The sequence below is a fragment of the Zingiber officinale genome, chromosome 3A (assembly GCF_018446385.1).
Source record: "Zingiber officinale cultivar Zhangliang chromosome 3A, Zo_v1.1, whole genome shotgun sequence".
NCBI classification, from domain to species: Eukaryota; Viridiplantae; Streptophyta; class Magnoliopsida; order Zingiberales; family Zingiberaceae; genus Zingiber; species Zingiber officinale.
This window is the reverse complement of record NC_055990.1, coordinates 64,938,170-64,944,722: the sequence shown is the minus strand read 5'-3', so window position 1 is coordinate 64,944,722 and position 6,553 is coordinate 64,938,170. Positions and strand designations below refer to the sequence as shown.

At 38.3% G+C, this 6,553-nt stretch overlaps 1 non-coding gene across 1 annotated transcript; it reads left to right on the top strand.

Moving 5' to 3' along the window:
• Nucleotides 1-5,969: 5,969 nt before the first annotated feature.
• Nucleotides 5,970-6,075, top strand: LOC122054349. The gene has a single exon (XR_006132673.1). It is a non-coding gene; the product is annotated as a small nucleolar RNA R71 (small nucleolar RNA).
• Nucleotides 6,076-6,553: the final 478 nt, after the last annotated feature.

Genomic DNA, 6,553 nt, shown 5'->3' with positions numbered 1-6,553 from the left:
AGTAGGTGAGGACGCGTTCCCCGCAGAGGGAATAGTAGGCGTCGGGTCGACCTAGGTTTTTTCGGTCAGAAATCCGAAGTCAGACCTAGACAATCTGGAGACTGTCAAGTTTATTTCTATATATTATCATTTGTGTTCTAACTCTATTTTGCAGGAAACTAATATTTTTATGCAGGGTTAGGACTGACCGGGATCGGTCGACCGAACCTTGGGATCGGTCGACAGAACCCCCAAGCTAGCAGATCAGATTTCTGGAGGTTGGATTGGGCTCGACCAGGGGATCGGTCGACCGGACCTAGAGATCGATCAACCGAACCCAGGATGGACATCGACTAGATCTTGCCGGTTGGATTGAGTCAGAGTAACTGTTCGATCGACCGAACCTGATTATCGGTCGGTCGAACCTTGGATAAAGTTGATCGGATCGAGGCAGAGCGAGCGGATCAGATGAGGTGGAGGTCATCTGATCGGTCGACCGAACCGGTGATCGATCGACCAATCCCCCTCGGGTCAAACTTGATCCCGAGCCTTGGGGATCTGGATCAGTTTTTGCAAAGCTATAAAAAGGAGCCTCGGGGTGCAGCTTCAAACGATCTCGAACAGAACAACCTGTGCTCTTCCGTCTATTGCTACAAACGCTCTAACAACTCTCTGCTACTCCAACGAATTAAAGCTCCAAAGTTCTTTGTTCTTGTTTCGTTGGTATAGTTTTTTTTATTGCACTTAACTGTAATTCAAATTGTAATCATCTTTTTCGATATTATAGTTGTTGCCCACCGAAAGCGATCAACGATCGCGGGCCTTGGAGTAGGAGTCACCCTAGACTCCGAACCAAGTAAATTCTTGGTTTCCTCTGTCTTCTGTGTGTTTGTGCTTATTCATTTTATCTTTCTGCTGCTTTAACTCAATAGGTTTTTTTTCGATTCCAAAATATGTGAAATAGCCACGAGCGCTATTCACCCCCCCCCCTCCTAGCGCTTTCGATCCAACAAATATGAGATATTGAGTTCATTTGATTAGAGTGAGTCTACTTGGAGTTTAAGATATAGATTGATTAGAGGATGACATGGTCTATGCCTCAATTTGATCAATCTAGATGCCAAAGATAGAAGAACATTGTCATATATTGTCAGAGTCACAATTAGTAGTCATAATGGTGATGTTGGATTGTTGACCTCCACAAGTGTACGGAAATATCGCAAGTAATATAAAAGATTATCGTATCCACAGGGACTGGAATAAGCACTAAGAATATCTCAACGCGAATTAGCTAGACAACAAATCAATGGATTGACAAAGTCTAAGTGTAACTATGAAAAGTAAACAAAAGAATGAAAGAATAGGCAACAAGAATAAAGGCAATGATAAGGGATATTCTAGGAGTTTTGGTTTCTTTGTAAGGTTGTTCAATGTAAATGATGTACCAAATCCTTTTTCTGAATCGTCCATGATTTCTAGAAAGTTTTCGGTTCTCTCTTGCAATAGAGAACCAACCAAGGACTGAAATCCATACCTAGATTGATCAATTAGGAATGAATCTATGTTGTCCTTACACGGGCTTGCCTGTCACGTGCGTCCCTCGAAAAATCAACATAAGAATCGATCGCTCATCAACCCATCAAGATATAAAGATTAATGCATAAATCTATCCTACACTCTTGAAATACCTAATTTCCCCTTCAAGTTAATCCCTCAAACGTCCTTACACAGGCATGTTCCTGTCACAAAGATCCCTCGGAAAATCGAATGAAGAATTACCTCTACAAGATCCACAAGGTATCCAAAATCTCAATCAAGCATGGTAATTAGGCACAATCACAACATTCTACACAAGATCAAATAGATACAAAACGGGATAAAATCATAGAAATGGGAAATTTGCATATCCACAAGAGTTTACATCAAGAAATCCTTACAACTACTCGCTCCATCCTAGAACAAGAGAACTACTCCATAAATCAAAGAAAGAAATCCGAAAACATAAAGATTACAAGCATTTCTAATCCCTCAAATCCAAGAAAGGAGAGAAAGAAAACTTATCTACGGAGAAAAATGATCTTCGGATCCAATCCTTCGATCTTGGAGTCGAATCGGTGAAGATCTTCCCTTAGATCCCCCAGAAATCCACCCAAGAATGGAAGGAATCGCAAAATCTTCCTTTCTCTCAAAGGGGAGAAGATCCCCTTTGAAATGAAGAAGAAGCCTTTATAGAGAGGGGGAAAATTGGGCACCACACGACCCTAGGACCAGGCCATGTGTGGGACACGACCTGGTTCACTCCCCTCTCTACCAACCTCACACGGTCGTGAGTGAGACACTGCCGTGGCACACACTGCTTCTGCTTCCCTTGCATGACCGTGTAGATCTACACGGCCTGCTCTTTCTCTGCCTCTGGAAACCTTACATGGTCGTGTGCCTCACACGACCATGTCATTCTTCTCCTCTGGAACCTTACACGGTCGTATGGCTCACACGGCCATGTCATTCTTCTCCTCTGGAAACCTTACATGGCTGTGTGGCTCACACGGCTATGTCATTCTTCTCCTCTGGAAACCTTACACAACCATGTGGCTCACACGTCCATGGTCCATGTGGAGCTCACACCCCCTTGCATGACATGGCCATGTGGCTCACACACCCCTTGATTTGCCTTGCATAGCTATGTCTTATTGCAACGTATTTTACTCCATAAAGATGGGATTTTCTCTAGTTTATCTCTTCATCACAGTTGTAGATCCTGAAATTATCTACAAATTGGTTCAAAGAATAGGCCAAAACTCCAACGGAGCACAAAATTATGCCTGTTTTACTCTTGGTGTGCAGTGCAGGGATTCCACACGACCTTGTGCTAAGGCCGTGTCACTCTAGAAGCTCTCGACTTCTTTTAAACTCTGTTTTTGCTCCAAATCATGTCCTATCAATCAAAACAAGCAAAGAGTAGATCTCCGAACAAAATATAATGGAAGTATGACATTATAATGAAATAGGGTGCAATAAACATAGATTATGCGCATGAAGTACAAGTAGATGTGCGTCAAAGTATGTATAAAAGTGTATAAAATCTACACACATCACACCCCCAGACTTAAACCTTTACTTGTCCTCAAGCAAAATGTTGCAATCTAAATTCATATGTTCTACAATGCTCTCATATCCCTAATGCATTCTCCTAACTCTATCAAAAAGTTCATTAACAAGCATGGTCATGGAAACAAGTTAAGTATGGCTCAAGCATAAGTCTCATGTGCATTGTGCAAGGTAACTCAAAAACTGTTCAAGTTTCAATCTATGTCCTAGTCAAGTCGTCATCAAGTTTGAATTTCTAATGTTTTCAGTGATAGACAAGTAACCAGTGATAGGCACTTACTTGCCACACACTTGGTTCATCTTTCTCAATCAACCCAAGGTCTCAAAGGCGTGCTCAATCTCAAGAGAAGCTAAGCAGTCATTTCCCCAGTAACCTAACTCGATCTCAAAGGGGTGACTAGCTAAATTCCACTCACGACAACTATTTTTTATATCCCTTATTCACTTTTTTTTTTCTTTTTCACTCTTTTTTTTTCATAAGTATTTTCATTGTGCAAATCTTATTCACAAATGTACTTTTAACACAAATATTTGGATATTTTGATTTTTTCCAAATGAGCTTACATGAGTTGAGCCTCATCCAGTAACCAAAATGAAGTTTGAGAAATCACCATGGAAACCAAGCACTAAACAAACAAGATGAATCATGACTATTTCAATGATATCAACCATTCAAGCATCAAGTATAGGTGTAGTGAAGATAAGATCCTTAAGATCAAGCCAAAACTAAAATTCATCTCCATATGATACTTAGCTTATATCATGCTACCCAAGATAGAGAAAAGAGGTATATTAAGCATACTACTAGCATCATTTACAACATCATGAATCTAGATAATGAACGTGCTAACAATTTGCTTTAAGACAAGAAAACATAAAAATGGAGTTTGATGTTCTCAAGATGTATGCCACAAAAAATCAAAACAAAATGCAAGACATAAGCAAAAATAAAAACAAACAAAGTAAATCAAATGCATCTAATGCATCCCCCCAGACTTAAACTTTTCATTGCCCTAATGAAAACTAAAAACAATATTGAGGAGATTTTAAGAGAAGTTACCAAGTGATGAGCTTCAAATGGTTGACATTCATGTTTTTAAAGATACTCCTCCATCCAATACTTACATTCCTCCACAACTTTGAATTCTACAACAATAAGATAGACAAGAAAAATTAAGTAGAGGATACATGTTTATTATAAACTCAGAACTAAAGACATAAAAGAAAATAAGGAAAATGAACTTGGGTTGCCTCCCAAGAAGCGCTTGTTTAAGGTCATTAGCTCGACCACCTCATTAGATTCATCTAAATCTCGCTCTTGGAGGGGTAAGATATTTTAGAACCCTCCTACTAGGGGTTCTTGTTATGGAGAGAACATTCATCAATGGAGCTACAAAGTAAAGTGTAACTCTCTCCATCTTCGTCTTCTTAAAAGTTTTTTCAAGTGTTCGAAGACGGTTCAGATTGAGCTTCCAATCATTAGCCCAAGTGAAATCTGCACATGCAAAGAAAGTACAAATCTCCCACAAACATATTAGATAAGATAGAGTCATAACCATATTAAGATAAGCAGAATAAGAAATAAAAACTGAATCACATCCAACAAAGTCAATGATAGGTACCTCTATAAAATTTTCTAAAAGGTCACAAGAAGTACTAACCTTGCTTTGCTGAGAAATACCTGATATTTCTAAACATGTGGATATGACTTCCTCTGAATCAAATGATGGTTCTGCCTCTGGCTCAGGTGTTGATGATATCAATGATGGTGATTCTTGAGACTCTGCTATACTACATGAATCCCTACATATTGTTCCACAACATGATCAATTCTTACAACCTCTAAGGGTTGTATAGACAAAGGTGGTGATCCTTGAGATGTTGCTTCCACAACACAGCTCCCTACACATTTTTCCATATCATCATCATCAACACAAACATCAAAAAATAAACCAACATCTATGTCCTCAATAGGAGAATCAATAACAAGAGGATCAATAACTTTATTTGCAGTTTTAAGTTGATCTACCACATCACATTTATCATCTGAAAATTCAATGTCACTATAACACTCTATAAAATTTGGAGATAGATCTGAAAACTAATTTACCACTGCATTATCAATAAAATCCTCATCTGAAAAGTCTTCATCTTCATATACCTTCAAAAATCTGCACTCAACCTTACCAGTGTCATAGAATTCTTTAAAGTCATTGTTCTCATTGACCCCCACTAACCTTTATGGTAAAGGAATCCTTAGTGAAGGTCTTGGGAAAGGTACTTCTAATTTCCCATATTCCCTTTTAGCTTGTGGAGGAGATTCAACTTGCTTATCTAGTATTGGTATGATCAATTGTTGAGGGAAAGGTACTTGTGGCATTTGGGAACCTCCTGGAATAATGGAACTGAGTTTATGTGGTCTTCTATTATTCTTCTTCTCAATTCTTAACATGTCCTTCTTCAGAGGTTCTTCATGATTTTTTTCAATTCTCAACCCAACATCATCACACTTTTCACTAGATCTTGTCTACGGAGGGGGATCTTCTTTAAACCATTTTGAAACAATATTTTCAATCTTTGCCCCTAAATGTTTGAACTCCCCGTTCTGTGACTTGTGATTTTCAAAACTCATAGATGGTTGAGTTACAACTTGTTTGATAGGCTCTATAGCATTTATGGCTTACAATTCTTGAAAGATTGAGGGAGATTTCATCCAACTTATGTTCGACCATTCATGGAGGTTCAATGTCACTTGATCAATTAACATATATGCTTTATCTACACTTTTGTCCATAAAAGAACCTCCAGCTGATGAATCTAATAAACTCTTGTTTGAGAAAGAAATTCCCTCATAGAATATGTGCAAAATCAACCATTTTTCAAAACCATGATGAGGACACTGTCTTTAAAGATTCTTAAATCTATCCCATGCTTCAAATAATGATTCTCCATATGCCGGAGTAAAATTTGTTATGCAATTCCTCATATACGCTGTTCTGCTTGGAGGAAAAAAATGATTCAGAAATTGTTTCTCCAATTGTTCCCAACTTGTGATGCTTTGAGGGTGGAGAGAATATAACCAAGTCCTTGCTTTATCCTTGATACTGAAAGGAAATGCCATCAATTGAACTGCATCTGCTGACACTCCTTCACATTTCACCATATCACAAATCTCTAAAAATGTTTCAAGATGCAGATAAGGAATTTCTGATAGTTCTCCTCCAAATTTGTGACCTTGTATCATAAAAATTAACTCGGGGTCTAGTTGGAAACTTTCTGCTTCAATTTGAGGCTGCACAATGGGAGATAAAAATCTTGCAGAAAAGGGTGTAGAAAAATTTCTCATCGGCCTGCTTGACATGTTAGAGCTCATGGATATTCAACAAAAAATTATTAGAATAAAAAAAAATTGAAGATTCAAAGACAAGAAATAAAATACAATATGAGAAGCAAGAAAAATAATGCA